Here is a 20,315-nt window from a genome sequence, read left to right as displayed (position 1 = left end):
AGAGGACGCATGATAGGACATCCTCTTGTCGTAGATCGTTGTTGATGTCGAATGGTCTTGAGAGTGATCCTGCTGCTTTTATCTGGCCTCGCACATTGGTCAGGGTTAACCTAGTCAGTCTTATCAATTTCGTCAGGATACCGAATTCTCTCATGGCCATGTACAGTTTTACCCTGGCTATGCTAAAGTCGATGAAGAGATGGTGCAACTGATGTCCATATTCCAACAGTTTTTCCATCGCTTGCCGCAGAGAGAAAATCTGATCTGTTACTGATTTGCCTGGAGTGAAGCCTCTTTGGTGTGGATCAATTATGTTCTGGGTGTATGGGGCTATCCGACTTAGTAAGATATCGGAGAATATCTTATAGATGGTACTCAGCAACTTGATACCTCTATAATTGCTGCACTGTGTGATATCTCCCTTTTTATGTATGAGACAGATAACGTCTCATTACCAATCGTCAGGGATTGATTCGCTGTCCCATACCTTGAGCACAAGTTGATGAACCGCTTGGTGTAACTGGTCGCCTCCATATTTAAGTTAAATTTGGCTGTAATTCCATCGGCTCCTGTCGACTTATGATATTTAAGTCGATGAAATGCACGGACTGTTTCTTCTATACTTGGTGGTGGCAGTATTTGTCCGTCGTCCGCCGATATTTGGTTGTGGAGCAGTTCATCAAAATATTCTACTCGTCGCTCTAATATACCCATTCCCTCGAAAATTAGATTTCCCTCTTTGTCTCAGTTGTTTTGGCAGGATTAGCATCGATGTGTATAAGGCTTCATCCTGCTGACTTGTTGATAAAACTTGCGCGTCTGGGGCGATTTCTCCCTGTACGTTTCTAGTTCTCCCAGGCTGAGGTGGGAATGTAGTATATGGGAAACAAGCGGTAATGGATTGCAGGAGATATTTTTAGAGGTTGGTTGATGGGTAAGACAAGAATATGATGGATAAAATTCAATGAAAGACTTATGGGAAAATCAAAAAAATTTCTGTCCGTACTCAAGATGCAAGGCTTAGCATAATTAAAAATTGTAGGGACTTCCCTACGGGAAATTTCAGTGGGATGACTGCCAACGGTACTTTACTGTGTCCAGATTGGAGACGATTCCTGATAGCTGATATTATTGATGAACCTCAAATTTTGGAATACGTTCGCCCAATTGTGAAAAACGACAGCAACGATGAGAATGATAATGATGATGACCCAGGCTTTCCAAGTGAGTTGTAATCAAACCAATCTGAGTGTAATTTCGCGGTATTTCAAGCGATTTATTATTTCAAATCAATAAAAATATTTCTTTAGTTCTGATGTAAATCTACTGCACACACACAAATTGGCCATACATTTTGTCAGTTTGGTAAGCTTTTGAACATAGCGTTATTGATTTTTGCTTGTTTCTCATTGGAAAAGTGCTCTCAAAGTTCCAAAATTTAAGGTATTAAGGCACTTTTATAAACATACTTACAAACTTGAAACCAAAAGATAACAACATAGCATACAGTGCAACTCGCTTATAATGGACTTCAAGGGACCGACAAATTTAGTCCATCATAGCCGAGTGTCCATTATATCCGAATGTATAAAAACCCAAATGAAGTTCTAGTTCTTAGTTCAACAAAGTACATTTACTTTAGATCAAAACAAGACGGGAAACCGGAAACTTGGTGCTTCAAATAACGGTTTTGTTTGTTTCTTCTGTGAGTATATTTGAGTGTAGAACTATCCCATTTGTACGTAGCCCGTTATGTATACGCATTTAGCATGCCAAACTACTGACTTTAGTGTGATATTGATATTTAGTTGGAGTAAATTTACATGGTAAAGTCAATTTTGAGCCACTGTAACTTTGTTAATAATAGTACGATTTTGATCAAACTTGGGAGGTGACATGCTTCATACTTTAATCTATATTACTACAACTTCAGAATGGGGGGGGGGTTTCTACTCAATTTCCCCAAGCATATAGTAATACACTATTAACTTAATTTCAGCAGATATCGATAGGGAGAGTATTTTGAGGCCCGGACACCGTATAGAGGCAGCTTCATGATTTTTTTTTTTCAGATTTTTCGGTTGGGTAGTTCCTGAGAACGGGTTCGTTAAAGAAATCATCATTTTCGACCCCTCCCCGCTTTTCCAATAAATGTCGAAACTAATACCGGAACCCAAAAGTACTAATCAAGACCTTTCACTTGATATCCAACATGACTATATTCGGTGAGAAAAAAAGGTTACACCCCCTTTTGCATGTATGAGCACCCCCCCCCCCCCCTCATTATAGTTCCCACATCACCAAATTTCGTGTCAATCGGTGTAGCTATTTCTGCCAGAAGTGCAGGTAGCAGACAGACAGACATTGAACCCATTTTAATAAGGTTTTGTTTTGCAACGAATAATCTGAAATAGAGACGAACAAATTTGTTATATTTTAACTGAATGCTCATGTAAAACTTGAATTTCTAAATCGTTTTCAATTTCATTTATCTTCGATAAAATATGTTCACCATTTTGGGTATGCCGGAAAAAGTTTATTAAATTTTTCAAACATTGGTAAGCTTCTTCAAAGATTGGAGGTTTATCTGGTTAGGTTTCCTCGTCGTCATCATCATAATGTTGCAACATTTGTTCTTAATTTTCTTCTTGGAAAACAGATTCTGCGATTTTCTGATCAGTAAGTTCTTCTGTAGTGAAAACATTGTTGTCAATGTCAAAATACTCGAAGAATTCTTTTGCACACATGGCCACATCAGCTGAAATATCACAATTCCTTAAAAGGTCTGCATCATCGGAATCGGATGGAATAATTGTTATTAAACCAACCTGAGCGTAACAATTTCGAACGCTACGTCATGCTAAGTTTAAGGTATTTAGCGCATCTAATAAAGTAATGGTGACTTTTTTGTTGTTATCTTGCATATCTACTATTCTAAGCAACAATAATAATAATAATCGTTGGCGCAAAATAATAGACATGTTCAGCCGTGATATTCGGATGGAGTTTGGATTAGACAAGTGTCGAATCCAACCCATCCGCAAAGGTCATCACGAGCCGCATGCCGGGCATAGCATTGGTGACCTCCACATCGAAGCTATGACCGAGACAGACTTCTACAAGTACCTAGGAATTCTACAAGGAACCCATGCTCGAGTTGGTGATCTGAAGGAAGCTCTGCTGTCCGAATTCCTGCGACGTGTAAAGCTGGTGCTGAAATTGCATCTCTCGGGGAAGAATAAAATGAGCGCGTTGAATGTATTCACTATCCCTTCACTGGCTTATGCATTCGTAATATTGCCGTCGACAAAGACCGATCTAGAAAACGTCCAGCGGCGGATACGGACAACTATATCCAAATTCCGAATGCATCACCCAAAATCTGCCGTGGAGCGGATGAACCTGCCTCGTGACATCGGAGCTAGGGGCGTGGTTGACGTGGCGGCACAACATCATCGCCAAGTCGACTCGCTGCGCGCTTATTTTTACAGCAAAGAGTAGGCGAGTTCCTTGCATGCGGCTGTCTGTAGGGCAGACTGTGGACTGACTCCACTTAACTTGAAGGATCGATCTTTCAATCCTCTGAGCGGGGTGAAGTCGGACCAAGAGCGGATCGATGAATGGAAGTCGAAGGCAATGCACGGTAAACATGTGAATTGTCTTTGGCAGCCATTTGTCGATTTGCATCTGTCGAACAGATGGCTGTGTGCTGTTATCCATCAAAACCTTGCATATAAGCATGGGTTGATCACGGGAACATGTCCGGTTTACCGATATGAGCCGCAAGCAGTACTTGATAGTTCTGCTTACAGCATGTATTGGGACCGGCAAGTTCTGACTGATCGCCATACCGCACACAACAAGCCTGACGTACTGTTAATTGACAAGGCTCCGCGTATATTATTGATGTTGCTATCCCCCATAATGGCAACATTGAACGGAAATACTTGGAGAAGAAGGTGAACTATGAGCCCCTGGCGCGGGAAATCAAAGAAATTTGGCGTCTCGAGCGGGTGGTTGTAGTTCCCATAATATTGTCAGCTACAGGTATTGTACCTAAATCCCAGACGGCTTCCCTTGATGTCCTGGGACTTTCGCACAGTCTGGTTCAAACCATGCATACGTGCTCGATGTTGCGGGGAGTACTCGACGGATTCTCCCACTGACCTACCACCGGCCACCACCACCACTGCCCCTTTAGATTTTAAGTAGGTAGGATCGTCCGAGCCTAAATGCTTGGCACTTAATGCTAGTATTAGGTAAAATCCGGCATCTGCCGAGATTGTGATAACTCGGAAATAATCGTTGGCGCAACAATCCATATTGGATCAGCGCCTTGAAGCGTGTTGGAGCACTTCATTCAAGACCGTAACAGTACACTACAGAACACTGTAGGAGGCAATGTGGTCAGCATTATGCCCGCCCGAGATTATTACCCTGGTTTGACTCAGGTACTCATTCACAGCTGAGTCGACTGGTATCCGACGTCAAATCACGATACAAATCCCACTGCCGCCAGCGAGATTTGAACCGCGGCCTTCCGTACGATAACCTTGTGCTCTAACCACTCAGCTATCCAGACAAATTTAACAAATTTTAAGTAACAATGTCTTTCTATAATTAACTTTTAAGCTATGCATGACTCCCTGATACATAGGTTGCAATACAGATGCTTTATTTGGAGGAAAAAAGCCAACTTTATATCAAAAAGGATAATATCGGAATGCGCTGAGCAATTATCGATCAGTAATAAAATTTTGTGCTTTTGTTTGGGAACTCTAAATTTCAACCCCTCAAATATTTTTCAAACATCGAAGAAGTCTTTTTTGAAATTGCTGGGAGTCCTGGGGCCGCATCCACTTGATGACGGACCGGACCACTTGGGAAGCAACTTACTTCCTCTCTTGTGGTCCACGGACTTCTTTTTTTTGGGTTTAACACCCAAGTGTGTCCGGATAGCTGAGTGGTTAGAGCACAAGGCTGTCGTACGGAAGGTTGCGGTTCAAATCTTACTGGTGACAGTGGGATTTGTATCGCGATTTGTCGGATACCAGTTGACTCAGCTGTGAATGAGTACCTGAAATCAGGGTAATAATCTTGGGCGAGTGCAATGCTGACCACATTGCCTCCTAGTGTACCATTACGGTCTTGAATGAAGAACACAATTCAAGGCCTAGATCCAATATGGGTTATCAATGAAGAACACAATTCAAGGCCTAGATTCAATATGGGTTATCAAAAAAAGTGACTGCCGATTTCGTCCAGGGCAAAGGCAACTTATCAGATGTTGCCTCACCTCTGCCCTGGGAGCAGCGTGACCGAAAGTAGCGACAAGTGGTAATCGCTCCATTTATGTATAATCGCAAAGAAGACATGAGTGTGAATTATATTGAAGTGAAATCCATCGTAAGTTCAGAGAGGAAGTAAGTTGCTTCCCAAGTGGTCCGGTCCGTCACCAAGTGGATGCGGACTCAGGACTCCCAGCATCCTCAACAAAAAAATTCACTTCGGCCTGGTTTAGGTCTGAACTTACGACGGTTTTCATGTCAATATAATTTACACTCATGTCGGGTTTGCGATTATATATAATTGGTCACGCTACTCCCAGGTCAGAGGTGAGACACCATCTAATGTGTTGCCTCTGCCCTGGACGAAACCGTCGGTCACTTTTTTCTGACAGAAGAAGTCATCCATGCCTTTTTGTTAAAATCGTAATCAACTGGGAGGTTCTCAATGTGTTTCAAACACCTTGGATTTTAACATTTTCCTAAAAAGAATTAGAAGAATAAAACTTGTTTCGGAAGTATAGCGGGGAAAGTCAGTACGAGTCAGATTCGCGCAGATCATAGCAGTAATGCGATCTTTCGATAGTTTCTCACGGGTACAAATTTGGTTGGTTTAACGTTTTGTCAGGAGTTAGCTTGTAGAAAACTATAGTCTCATCCACGTTAAAAATATTTTCTGGATCGTAATCTTTCTTTTTTGCCCGTTCGTACGATATTATTGTCAACCGATGCGCATTCCCCACAAATTCGACCACATGCAATATTGTGTCTTCGTTTAAATCTATCTATTCAGCCATTACTGCAAGTAAATTCATCACCTAGATGCCCTCCGAATTGTTTTGCTTTTAACATAAGCATAGCACAACTAATAGTTGTTGTACCGAGTCTCTTTTGTTGAAACCACATTAAAAGCATGCTATCCACTTGTCGATGTAAGAACGTTCTGAATTTTTTCTTGTTAATTTGTAAGTTTAACTCATTTTTAATTTTTTCGCGACTGTTCCAAATGTTGGACTGTTGATTTTGGTAAATTTTTCTCTTTGCAAATGTCCATCTCATTTTCTAGAGCGAAAATTATTTTCAGTTTCTCTTCGATTGTTAAAGTCTCCTTTCTTATCATTTTTTCACTTTTCACAAAGCATTCTGGTTCACACTTGAAAGTTAATGTAAAAACGGAACGTTTAAAATACCAGGCTCAAAATGAGATTGTCATGACGTCAGTTAAAATAAAGGAATTTCAGATGTCACAAAGTGTCAGCAATTTTTTCGTGGAATTCCCTAGAAAATGTCCGCTGATAATGGACTTGCGCCTAAAAATATGTGAGTGCGTGTTCATTACAGCCGAGTTCATCTTAAGCGAAGATTTTTGCACAATTTCAACGAGATTTTTTCGGGAGCAAAGAAAAGAGTCCATTATATCCGGAAATTCATCTTGAGCGAGTTCATTACAAGCGAATTGCGCTGTAATATTTTACAATTATTCCTAAACGTGTTATCTATCAAATTATGTTAAAAGACGAAAATTGAATGAAAAATTCGTTAACACTCGAATAGCCTCGTAGGTCGAAATCTCTATAGCTCGAACAATTTTTCCTCACAAATGAGAATTTAACTTAGATAGTTTACATATTTGCCTGCCTCTTTGTGATTCGATCTTTCCCATTACTATTTACAAGAGGTGACAATTCAATATTTGAGCTACAAAACAGACATTCATCATTAAGCAAACCAATAAAATGATCTGGATTTCCAATTTCTTAAATTATCTAAACGCAGTATACAACAGATACATTTTCTGTAATGCAAACTGTGAATCTACTGTAGTCAGATACTACTGAACAAAATGCATAGATGGAAAAGGCCCCCCACAGGGAATCTTCGTGGGTCACGCATCGGTTTTATCAGAAATATCAGACTCGATTACTCCATCTTTTTCAAAATGAAGCATACATATACACAAGAGTATGTATGTATATTTCCTTAATCAAAGTTTTGCGCAAATAAATTTCATTTCAAGTATAGTCACGCAGTATGTATTGATGAAAGTCCTCCCTTACTTCTTCAATTTACTTACTGGCCACTTTCCTTGCAATTCTTGCGTATAGTGGACATTAGAGTCTCCTGCTGACCTCTATTCGCTCGAAGTAACTAGCTACTGAGCTAGTTTTCAAAGTTTTATTATTTAGGAGACGAATGGTTTGTCACATATGTATAAGTCATGCATACATACCGATTTCTCCATATCAAGTCCTATTTTATGGGGGACCTATTTTTCTCAGTAGGGGGTTTCGCTCGAATTCCTCCACTGCCTTGTCTGAAGTTCGCGTGAGAGTCCATGCTTACCATATAAAAATACAGATCGTATGGTGGATGGAAACTTTTCAGCTAGGAATTGGAACAGGAATGGAAGCATTTACCATCCTTAAAAAGGTTATACGGATGAGTAGGCGATGAACATAGAAACTAGAAGGAGGAGTAAACTAAAAGTTTAGGAGGAACAAAAGTTTAAAGTTACATTTATGCAAAGGTCATAACTATATTCCATCTCTATCAAGCGGAAAGATTCTGAGGTTTCTAGCATATATTATATGTGTACTTTATAAACTGGCTGTAACTGACAGGTAATTTTTAGTATCTAATTTACAAGAATAGATAGAATACTAAAAATGAGCCCAGTCTGCTTCGGATTTATCTGTCAGTTATGTAGGATACACATAAGTTTTTGGTGTAAACTAATAAAAACTGAAATGGAATTTCATCTTATCATGAATAATGGTTATATCGTCTCAGATGCTCCCATTCTGTAAGTACTTCTTCCACGACACTCCACTCTATGACACTTACTGGTACCAAAGTCTTCCTACGGGTAAGCATCTACTCTGACAAAAAAAAAACGCCTCAAGGTAAGAAACTCCTCCGGATCAAACATCATCTTCAGGAAAACCACCATCTTTGGAAGAAAGAATCGTCCGAAGTATTCGTGGCTAAAGTCCTGTTACGGCCGCAACCAGTCAACCCAAACAAAAAAGGTTCAGTGTGTAACGCTAAGTTTTCGTATGTAGTCAAGGCTACCGAAGCGGATGTTAGTGATCGAAAAGCCACTACTAAACTTTACTGAGCCAGGAACGCAGCCAGTATTTCTGCTTGAAGAGGCTATTTACTTCAAACGTCCTCCAGGTCTTCCTGTTCAGCAATCTATTTGATGGCAATGATGATCGTATTGTGTCCGGATAGCTGTGTTTAGAGCACTAGGCTATCGTACGGAAGGTCGCGGTTCAAATTCCACTGGTGGTATGGTGATTTGACGGCGGATACTAGTCCACTCAGTTGTGAATAAGTACCTGAGTCAAATCAGCTTCAGCGAGCGCAATGCTGACAACATCACCTCCTACAAGGTACTATAATCCTGCAGTGTACCGTTACGATTTTGCAACAAGTATTCTAACACAGTTGGAGAATCTGATCTAATTGGATTGCCGCGGCGAAAATAGAAGAAAGTAGAACTAGCATTCCAAAACCAAAAACGTTGATTATGCAAGCAGCATCTAGGCTCCGAAAGATGGGTCAAGTTCGAGGTCGAAGTCGATAAATCTTTGTTGTTCACTGGAGAAAAGTTTTTTTACTATTAGGAACTTACTTTTCTGTGTCATCGTTGATGGTACGCGTCAACAAACCGGCTTAACCGATGTCAGATGAAGTATTACTTTTCTGTTAAGGGAAGTCACTCAGTTTTCCAAAAGAACTTTTGTGTCCCTTTTGTACCTATTAACTATAGTAAGTCAAGCAAGCCTATAACCAACAGAAATTTTAGTATGTTTCCTACTTCCAAGCATTTAAACTCAGCGTCTGGAGTTAAGTATTACCATAGATGCCTCGACCAACTTTGCACAATGGCCGGACACTGTCCCAGAACTTGTAGGGAAGGTTCGTCACCCTCTGCACAGAACCTGCAGGCAGTGCCCTTGGATCCTAACTTCCACACTATAATCTAGAGGCTCGTCTTGGCGAGGCTTAAACAATTCTTTTAGCGCTTAGGTTCGTATACCTCCATTAGCAGCCTAAACTGCTTCATTCGCCCAGTATATTCCCCTCAGCCTTCATTTGCACAGAAGGGTTCTAGCCCGTGTAAAGACGCCCTTCTTCCCTTCTGGGGGGTCCTCCACGCGGTAGCTGATTCTCTACCTTCACGAATGCTGCTGTCGCGTTCAGTCGAAGCACTATAGTGGCACCGGAAAGCAGTCAAGGAGTAGTAAACAATTTGTTGTGTTAAATGTTCAAATCCCCAAAAATTAAGCTCACCAATATGTCCTTTACATTCTTCCCCGCAAAATGCCGGTGTTATTTGCAATCTGAGGAAAATATGGCTTGGACAGATCATATGTGGAAATAGGCCTTGTTAATGTCATTACCCCCCAGTGGAATTCACTTCCCTGGATAAGATAATAACCAACCTCCTGGGGAGTCCAGTAGTGTACACCCAAAAAGCGGCGTACAGTTATATTTGACCCGCGTAAGGGTGTCAGTTTGAAATTATCGGGGTAGCGCTTAGCTGCCTCTTAACGCTCCTGTTAAATACAGGGTGCGGCAGCATAACTTCCTTTTTTCAAAACTCAATAAAAACTATTGTATGCATCTGAAAATATTTATTTATTTTTTATAATGTAGGTACATGCCTAAAGTTTTTATTTACATTGTTTTGAAGATCAAATCTATTAGGTGACATCCCCCATTCTCCATACATTGCGTAAACCGGTTTCTGGTGTTTGTCATGACTCTTGTTAGCATAGCAGGTGTTATGTTGGCAATTTCTTTTTGGATGTTGGTCTTCAAATCTTGTAGGATTCTTGGACGGTTCACATAAACACGGGATTTCAAAAAACCCCATAGAAAAAAATCACAAGGGGACAGATCAGGAGAGCGTGCCGGCCATTCCAAATCGCCTCTAATTGAGATAAGGCGCTCTGGAAAGTGTTCCCTCAAAACAGCCATCGATGCTCTTGAAGTGTGTGCTGTTGCACCGTCTTGTTGGAACCAGGTGTCTCCCAAATCCAAATTTTCTAGCCGTGGGAAAAAAAAATCTGTAGCATGTTTACATACCGGTCCGAATTCACTGTCACTGTAACCTCATTTTCCTCAAAAAACCAGGGACCAATAATTCCAGCTGAGGAAATTGCACACCACACTGTAACTTTGGGTGAATGCAAAGGCTTTTGATGCAATTCTCGGGGGTTAGTGTCAGCCCAGTAGCGCATGTTTTGTTTGTTAACCGACCCACACAAATGAAAATGGGCTTCATCGCTAAAAAAACAATAGCACCCTCGGGAACGACATCAAGGAGAAGCTCACACGCGTTCATCCGAGAATTGAAGTCACGTTCTGAAAGTTCTTGCACTATCGCCATCTTATAGGGATGAACATGAAGATCATCATGATGGCGACTGAACCGTGTCGGGACAACATTTTACAGTATCCCCTCTTGAACGAGACCACTAGCGCTCCGCTATGACATCAACTAACTGAGTGGCGCGCATTTTAAAAAAGGAAGTTATGCTGCCGCACCCTGTATAAGTATCTCCTTAGCATTCACGGTGAGTCCTTCAGTGTGTAGCACCTGCACATACCAGGAATTACCTGGTAATATGCAGCTTGTGGACCATGAGAGATTGAAAACTCATACCTGTGGATAGTGCCTAGGATATCTTGCCTATATCGACTACCTTCAGACCGTAATGGAGGAATGTGAGCAATAATGGATCGATCTCTATCTTCTTGTCAGACAGCAAATGATTGCGGACGAAGCGTATTTGAAAACACTTTTGATACCCATGAAAACGTGCAAGATATTTTCCTTTTCGGATATTACCTTCTCGGTTTTGGCTGTCAGCTCGTGGAGTACTACCTTTGTTGATTTACCTTCCTGGTAAGAATATTCCCTGCAAGCATTTAGCAACAAACACTTTTACAAACCTGCGCGTGCATGGAAGTGGATTCTCCGGTTTAGAAAGGAATATCATTTTAATGCTGCAAGAGGATATTAGAATATAAGCGTGCGACAAGCATGCCCGGTATATATTCTGAAAGTGCAGGCCCAGGGCATCCATTCCCTCTATTACTAAGGCAGGCATAAGGTCATTCAGGACGGCATATTTGCATCTTGTGCATGCCAAAGTTAAATTTGTAGACGGAGAGCTGTCGGTGGCTGTCAGTCGTTACAGAAATGGTTATCCTTTTTTTTTGTTTATCACACATGAGCATTTTGAGGACCCGTTGTCCTCTTCCTCAATAGGTTGGTTCTCAAAATATCGATATATAATAAAGAAAAAAAAAGGTTCCGCATTTCAGGAAAATTTCGTCTTTTTTCGGATTTTTCTTTAACTATAAACTAGCCGGACAAAGCAACATCCACAACAGTAGAATTGCTAGCCTAGAGTTTTGCATTGAATGTTGCATGTGAACTGCATTGTCAGCAGATAACTCACCGTTTCGTCATCGCTTTCTGCTTACCTTCCGCTCCGTAAACGAAGGCTGCCTAACAAATATGTATGCTCTTTGACTAAGATCAATTTTATCTTCGAGGTTCCTGCCTACAGTTGAATTGCTTTTCAGAGGGCATACCTTGCCTATGCCTAACAACAATAATAAACTGCCAACTTAACTGTTTGGTACTAATTGCTAGGGTTAGGTAAAATTCGGTGTTTGTCGTTTGTAAAAACTTGTCAAGAGACCCCCAAACGTGATTATTAAAAACGGAGGCATGGATAGCTTCAGTCTGAAGGTCTTTAGTTCATCCTAGCGTCGTAGGGGCAAGGTCTGGAGACTGTAAGGTGGAGCTATATATAATGGCTTTCGATGGCAAGGGCTGCAAACCACATTCGGCGAGAGCCATCCGGCTTGGTACTGGGTCGGGCTCCTTTAATGGATGGCACTTAGTGCTAGTATTGGGTAAAATCGGCCATCAGCTGAGATTGTGGTCCCAAGGAAATAAAGAGATATAAATTAAACCGAACTATTAATTGTGCGCGAAACTACTCCCCTCAGAGCTCTGACGGTACTCTTGTTTCATTGGTGTTACAATCGGGCATATAACCGCTGATGTTTATTGAGGTAAGATCTCGCGTTTGTTACTATAAGCAGGTTGATATACGAAATTTAATAACAGTAGTTCATATTCAGCCTTCTAATTCTATTTACAACAACAAAAGGGGACCAAGCTTGGCAAATTCTAAATGAATCCGTAGTTTAAATTGAGGTAAAAAGTAAAACTGTCTATCAGGGTGGACGTTCCAATGGCTGATATTTCAATGGAGGAGTTATTCTACGGGAGAAACACTTACATTACAAGGTAGCACTGTGGTAGTCATAGACTGAGCATAGTTTTCGACAGGGCTAAAGTCCATAGCGGAAAAGTCGGGGGTAGCGATGATGATGCATCGATTTTTCCATCCTATGCCGATGATGCGAAGGATACACACGCGATAATGGTTTACTTTGCCACTCGGCCGCGTTAATGAGGGTGTGATTTGATTTCATTCCAAGGGACCTCTGTAAATAATGTTAAGTGCACTGAAATGTTCGAACCACGATTTGAAGGCCAGAGGCCGGAAATGTTATACGTGCGCCCTAAAGTCCGAAGGTATATGTGCCTCTTGACTATATTGCTTTATCACACACAGCAGCACAGTTCCAGGGAAGTTCAAAGCATACTGATGCATCCCATGTGGATTCACGCAGCAGAACCGCAAGGAAAGGCACATTTGACCCAAATAAAATTATAAAGTATTATATCCCTCGATGATTACCTATCTTTTCGTGGTGAGGGAGCGCAGTAGGGAAGATGCTCTAGAAACCAAGAGATGACACCTGAAGCGAAGCGGTAATCAAAACCTCAAGCCAAGGTGGGACTAAGGCACCGAGGACCGAATAGCCGAAAAGCCGAAGCCGAAAATTAAATCTACAAACCTTTTAAAAACAAAAATTAAATTGCGATCGTGACGATCTAACCCCGAGTGAAGGAGCAACCCTAGGCCCATCGATGGATAACTTGAGTCTAGACTAAGATTCTCCACTTACTAAAGTGGCAAACCACCTCCAGGCGAATCAGAACCCATTGACTGTGCCAAGGTTGAGAGGAAAGGAGCATCCGAGGCATCTGCTGCTAAGGGAAAACCAACTCTTCCGCACCAAAGGCAGCAAAGAGGGCTCGGCCGACAACGGCTAAGTTTTAATGTACAGCCAAGACTACTGAAGCCTCTGGATGTGTCTTTTATGACGACACTAACCCATCCGGGAGGATAATCCTCCTAGCTGTAAGTACAGAATCCTCGCAAGGGATCAAGTTTCGCTTTGAGTCGGTAGGCGTATACCGTAAAATGTTACGGCTAAACTTTGCCGACGCAAACACGAACGAAAGGCTCAGGCAATACTGCTACTGTATGAGAGGATGCGAGACTAACCCTATAAAGGGTCTCTGAGCTACCACCGTTCAAAAAGTGCTTCCTCTGGCTTTCAGAGGAAGAACGAAATGGTGCGGAGGTTTTGGAACAACTTGGTGTCTATAGTAACCTCAATCCCTTCACATAGATGCCGCTGGGTAGCAAAAAATGGAGAGAGAGCCGATAGGCCGGAAACTTCCCATACTATCAGCGTTCCCGAGCCCAACATTAAAAAGGTTAGAGAACGAACTGCTGGCTTTACAACGGACTAGCTACCATCACGTTAAAAGATTCAGCACCTTAAGCTATTGAAGCAGACGCGCAGCCCTCGGCATCTTCATCTGAAGCGTAGATGAGGTCCCATATTTCCCAAATAAATTTAGAGTATTGTAAAGCGGCCACTGTACTTATCAGTCGGAACCAACCAATCGGAACTGCTGCTATCTACAACCAAGAAAAGAGTACCTGACCTACCGCGACTGAATGAACAAAGATTGGCTCTTTCCTCCCATAGAAAGTATCTGAATGTAATCGTGGATCCAAAACTAAACACACACATAGAACTGTATAGCCTTCTACACCTGTAAGAGAACCTTTGCGAACAAATGGGGTCTGCGGCCGAGGATGATTTTCTGGATATACACAGCTGCGGCGCGTGCAATCCTAACGTACGGCTCTATTGTATGGTAGCAGGGTTTGAGCAAAAAGTACAATAGAAAGAAGCTTAATAGAATTCAAAAAACCGCGCGTAGGTGCTACTGGGGCTCTGCACACCTGCCTTGCACATACTCTCGATGTACTCTTGCATCTCCTCCTCCTAGACGCCCACATTAAATACGTTATAGCGTGCAATGCTGTCTTACTACGTGAGTCTGGATGCTGGACAACGAAGCCCTACGGGCGTAGTAACATTCTAGACGAAATCCCTTGGAAAATCTTGGCACACCCCACGGACTATGCCACACGCACGCTAAACTTCACGAAAAACTTTACTGTGGACTTTCCAACCAGGGCAACGTGGAAGACCGGCGGCGTGTTGCAGGGCTATGACACAATGTTCTTCACCGACAGATCAAAGATGGGTCTGTGGGGTCAGTGCGGGGATTTCTCGAATACACACAGTCGTATGTTTTCCCAAGTTTCGTCAGTGTATTATACATATTAAGCGGATACTGGAAGCCTGTCGATGGCTCGGCCATGATCTGAGCCCGAAGCGCAACATAGCGATTCTGAGCGACAGCCAAGCGGCAATTAAAGCTTTGTACTTAGCGATTACATCCTTCAGGCTGATGGGGCTGGGCAGAAACGCGGTGAACAGTCTAGGCGGCACGCTCAAGAGCACCCACGTTTGCATTCCCGGTCATAGAACATAGAGGGGAATGAGCAGGCTGACGAATTGGCCAGGCGGGGCTCTGCTCTGAGCAATCCTTCGGTGAGTAAGTAGGTAACTCGCTGACGACTGTCATGGGCGGAATCTACTCGCACTACTTAGCAGCCGCGGACCTTAGATGACGAAAGCTCACCGCCTGTGCCAAGTTAAGGAGGATTTGGTCTGTTTATAACACAATCCGATCACGAGAGTTCCTGCGCCAGAGGCGCGCAAATTCATACAAGATTACGGCAGTCTGCACGGAGCACTGACCTTTAAGGGAGCATGCCACCAGGCTCGGCATGCCCTAAAGTTCGCAATGCCGAAGCTGCGAAGAAGGGGGAAAACCCTCAGTTACTTATTTTGCGATTGCCCAGCTCAAACTACAGTCAGGCTACGGTCATTGGGTAAACCATTCTTTGGGGACCTCCAAGAGATTTCTAGCTGCTGGGTGGGAGAGCTGCTTTCCTTCGTAAATGCTACTGGCTGGCTCTGAAAGTCCGGGCCGGCTTGACTTTGCCTCCCTGCTCTCATGACAGCAGTCATGGTCTTAGGAGTTTGTGGCATCAAAACGGTGCGCCACATCGCTAATTGGGCTCCTCGGAGCGACCACTGATACCTACCATTCTACCTATGTGATGACAACACCACGGTGGTCAAGCTAACCATAAAAAGTCAACAGAGAGATAAAGAGATTCTATGATGCTCCTGAAGAAATTCGCAGTGGAACATTCTTCAGAGCTATGGAGGTAATAACACGATGTGATGCTAACGCACACCGTATGTGCTACGAAACTTCCAAAATCAATGCATCCTCTGATATTGCGACTCTAGTCGAAGAGTGGAGAATATCAAACGATATCACACTGTAGGATCACACGCGTATTGATTTCGTAATGGGCGTAGATCCACTTCTGGACACTCTATTTCGTAATTCGCGAAATACAGATTGGACAACGTATAAAATAAAACTGAGCACCCGAGTCACGAAGTATGGGAGGCGCATCAAATTCATTTCTGGAATTGAGAAGACAACCCAGACAATCACAACTAGCGTGAGAGAAGCTTTCCAAGGAAGCTGTCCACTCAAGACGATAAAGAAGGATACAACACCATGGTGAGACTCATATTTGGCAAAACAGAAGAGAACGAGAAGGGTTCTCCTCAATCATGCTTTGAAGTCTGATTCAGCTCCTGGCTGGAAGATCGGCTAAACGATCATCATGGAAACGCTTCTGCGAACAGAGTAATTCTCTTGAGACAAACTCAAAACTGAAGCAGATCCCTGTTAAAAAAATAATCAAAAGCGGGGTAATTTACGTTTGCAGTACAGGAAGCACTAGTAAAAGAGGGAATGGATACCCTTGGTCTACGTATTCGAAATATTTCAGTTATCTGGTGTGATGTGATATTTATTTCCAAACCATGGAACCTTCATGCACGCAAAAAGTTTCCGAACGATACGTCCAACGTCCTTTCTACTAAACGGACTAGAAAGGCTAGTAGATCGGTTTATAAGGGATACACACGTCTACCAGAAAGGGAAATCCACGGAGACAGCACTCCATCAGCTTACGACAAAAATTGAAACGGCGGCATTCGAAAAAGGATACGCCATATAGCGCATTCATGAAAATCGAAGGTGCCTTCAAATATGCCTTATTCGCGGCATTTTGTGACAAGACAGCATAAAATCGAACCGCTGTCAGCCAGTCCACATGCTGGAGTGGAGAAAAATCCACATATTGATCAGCCGGAAGTCTATTGCTGGAGGATGTCGTAGGGACTGCTGACAGGGAAGGGTTCCCTCCCCTCTGTTATGGCTCCTGGAGGACAAAAAATTTTCGCACAAGCATAGCCGTAATAATTATCGGGACACAATATGTAACCGCTTAAATGCAACTCTGCATGAAATTCACAACTGGCGCCTCCGCAATGGACTCACGGTAAACGTTAGTAAGACTGGACTAGGTATGTTCACTAGGAACGTCAGGTGGCGCAGCTATACGCTACCCACCTTAGTAGTGGCGGTAATCCACCTGGTACAAACAGTCAAGTATTTAGAAGTACATTTCGAAGCAAACGTGCACCATATCCAGGAACAATATCAGAAACCCTGCAGATTGCTCTGGTGTTGTACGATTACGATAGGTAAGACCTGGAGATTTTCACTGCAACAAATCCTTGTGGAAGAATCTGGGGCCATTAGAGCGGCATTTTTGTTGTCTCTTAAGAAGTGGGACATGAAAATTCTAGTTGGGCTTCTAACGGGATATTGTTCCTTAAACTACCTTATGGAAAAGGTTGGGGTGGTGATTTGGGCTATATGCAACCAATATGAGGAAGCAGATAAGACGACCCTGCACTTTTTACGCAGCTGCCCGGGCTTCTCAGATCTCAGACGAAGACACCTTGGTAAGATTTTCTTCAATGAAGAATCTGCATACTCTGTCTCTGGAGAATATTTTTCGATTCGCAACTCTGCGAATGCCATAGGCGGGAAATCATTGGATAGACGATTTAAGGGGATAGTACAATGGGCCTAACAAGGCCTTAGTGTTGGAAATGTGTTCGGCGATGTACCAGTTACGTCCTCAAGATAGAAGGATGATCATGTCACAGTGTCATGGTGAATTCTCTCCATACTACGCAGGAATCTTGGAACGTTGTCACCATGTAGTGCTTTGATGCATCACGCTTTCAATTACTAACAGGAATTGACTAAACCTATGACTCCTTCCAATCAGTAATTCAAAGCGCTACAAAAAATAATAATTTACCTATGATATACCACAATTACAATAAAATATTCCGGAAATTCTACCTGGAATAAGGAATACCTCTAGAGCAGCTATGAAGGCGGTTTTCTAATATGGATTCGTTTCAATTAGGTGTGAAAAGATATGAGGGGAGTTGATTTCGACAGGATACGTTTATGCAGATATTTGATTTGATCAAACAGTCTGTGAGAAATATGAAATTTCATCTCAATTTATTGTGAAGGATCCTTACCATTTGTTCCATAGCGCTAGTCGTCAATCCAAGAAGTCTGAAGTTGTTAATCCACTTAGTCTACGAGTACGATATCCAGTCTGGCGTCTCCGTAATTTGATCCTGCTCGAACCTTTCGTGTTACCACACACAAACTCCCATGGGAAAAACGAGACACAATAAATTCCTTCACCTGAGAAACCCAAACCTTATCGATCACTTTACACGCTCAATTGCACCAAAATTGAAACAAAAGACTCACGAACCACAAGGACCACAGAGGCACATTCAGGGATTCACATATGGCCAAGGAAGGGTGAAAATCATTCTCTGGAGAAACAAGGATTGAATTGAATGTCACAGCGCGGCGCCCCGCTCGCGTACGCGGAGAGTATCAATTCACGGGAAGACAGGTTTCTAGCAAAAATATGTAATTACGTGCATCACTGAACGCGGTATTTGTTGCATTTAATGCACTCACGCACCCGACTGTGGTCGTGGCAAACGCGTCCTCCTGCTCAACACACCCCGCCCGCCGTAAAAACGCGATGCGGAGGAGCAAACGGCCGAAGGTCGTGACGGGATGGGTTCGCATTCGCACGGGCTCAGGTAACCCAAAACCTGTTGCACACAAATCACTTGAGTGCAATTCGATTAAACTCTATTCACTTGAGCACACCCTCGTCGGTGCGGCTGGGACCCGGCAAGGTGTCGATTACCTGCCAGCCAATTTATTATTCTTGAAGGCAGACTTCGATTAGGTGAGTGATAAGCGGCTGCGACGGCGACGACAGCATCAAAGCGTGAAAGCGTAAAGAAGCGATCGCAAATCTACGGATCTGTCCGGCGAAGAAAGCGCAAACCAAAGTGCGGATCAAGTACACGCGGCCAAACCTGTTCACACCACGAACATGGAAAATAAACTGATCTTGAGAAGTCCCAAAGACGCTGGAAGTTTTCTTGAAGAAATGCTTGGCGCTGTTGATCTAGGGTTACCGGGCGGAATATTTGCTGTGAAAATCGGATATTTGGTGTAATCCGTCTGGACTTGATCTGTGAATCGTTTAGTAACTTGTTAATATCAAATGATGATGGTGATGGAAATTATGTTTTTTTAAGGAGCATATTTTCGTATATTTTGGTTGAACATATGTAAATGGGAGTGTAAAAAATATAAGCAATTACTAATATGTACAGATAAGCCACCCAACAATGTTGCAATTATAATTGATAATTTAAAATCACCTGGTCACAAGTAAGATACAGTTGCATTTGGTGCTCTTCCGATTAGGGGGTGTGAGCCTCCTTAATACAAGGGTTCCATTAATGTTAAGTATAGCATGCTTATAAGGGGTTGAAAGTGGTACAAAACAGTCCTGTGAGCTCAAATTCAGCATGTACATATATACATCTTAGAAATACCTATCGTTTGAACTACACCCGGCTGAATATAGTATTGCATGAGGACATAAAGGGCATTTTTCCAGTTTTTAAGGTTTTCTGTAAAACTGTCTGTCTTTTTAAGGTTTTGTGTAAACACAAAACCTTATTAAAATCGGTTTACTGTCTGTCTGCCTGTTCGTCTGTCTGTCTGTCGTCGTTTTTTCCCCCGATGGAAGGTGGAAAGCTTCAAAAGCTACCGCAGGCTCCTGCCACACGGTTATGTGGGACTCTTACCCACTAAAACTACCTCCTTCTCCTTCTACTCTCCCCGCGGGACTCCCATTTGGTATTACGTCGCGGGGCTGGATCAGAATTTATTCTGCGCTCATGTCATTCGTGTTCCGCTCGCGTTTATGACTTCCTCCTGCCTAAGCTTTTTTCCGATGGCTGTAATCACTTTTTCAAATCCGGTCCATATCCCCTTGGCTTTCACCATAAGCTCCATGATATTTTCGGGTGTAAAGTGCTCCCCGGTTGTAGCTTCTAATGTAGCCTTTTGGGTTTCGAATCTGGGGCAGTGAAAAAAGACGTGTTCTGCGTCCTCTGCAATGTTTGCGCACTGTGGGCAATATGGCGAATCATCACGCCCAAATCGATACTGATATGCTCGATAGCCTCCGTGTCCGCTCAAGAATTGAGTTAGGTCGAAACTTACTTCGCCGTGAGGTCGCTCGATCCATTTCCGGATATCGCATATGATTTTGTGAGTCCAACCGCCTTTTTCTGACTCGTCCCACTTCTCTTGCCATTCCGCGATAGTTTCAGTTCGTGCGAACTGTTGCCGACTGGCAGGAG

The 20,315-nt window shown here is 42.7% G+C and overlaps 1 protein-coding gene across 1 annotated transcript in view; it reads right to left on the bottom strand.

Annotated features, from left to right (window-relative positions):
• Positions 1 to 19,128, bottom strand: part of LOC119649274 — a 505,257-nt gene extending 486,129 nt beyond the window's left edge. Inside the window, exon 1 of the mRNA XM_038051363.1 lies at positions 18,099 to 19,128. The gene's annotated coding sequence lies outside the window, so the exon portion shown is untranslated. The remainder of the gene's footprint in view (positions 1 to 18,098) is intronic.
• Positions 19,129 to 20,315: the final 1,187 nt, after the last annotated feature.

This window comes from Hermetia illucens, chromosome 2 (genome assembly GCF_905115235.1).
Source record: "Hermetia illucens chromosome 2, iHerIll2.2.curated.20191125, whole genome shotgun sequence".
Taxonomy (NCBI): Eukaryota; Metazoa; Arthropoda; class Insecta; order Diptera; family Stratiomyidae; genus Hermetia; species Hermetia illucens.
This window is presented reverse-complemented; position numbering and strand designations above follow the sequence as displayed.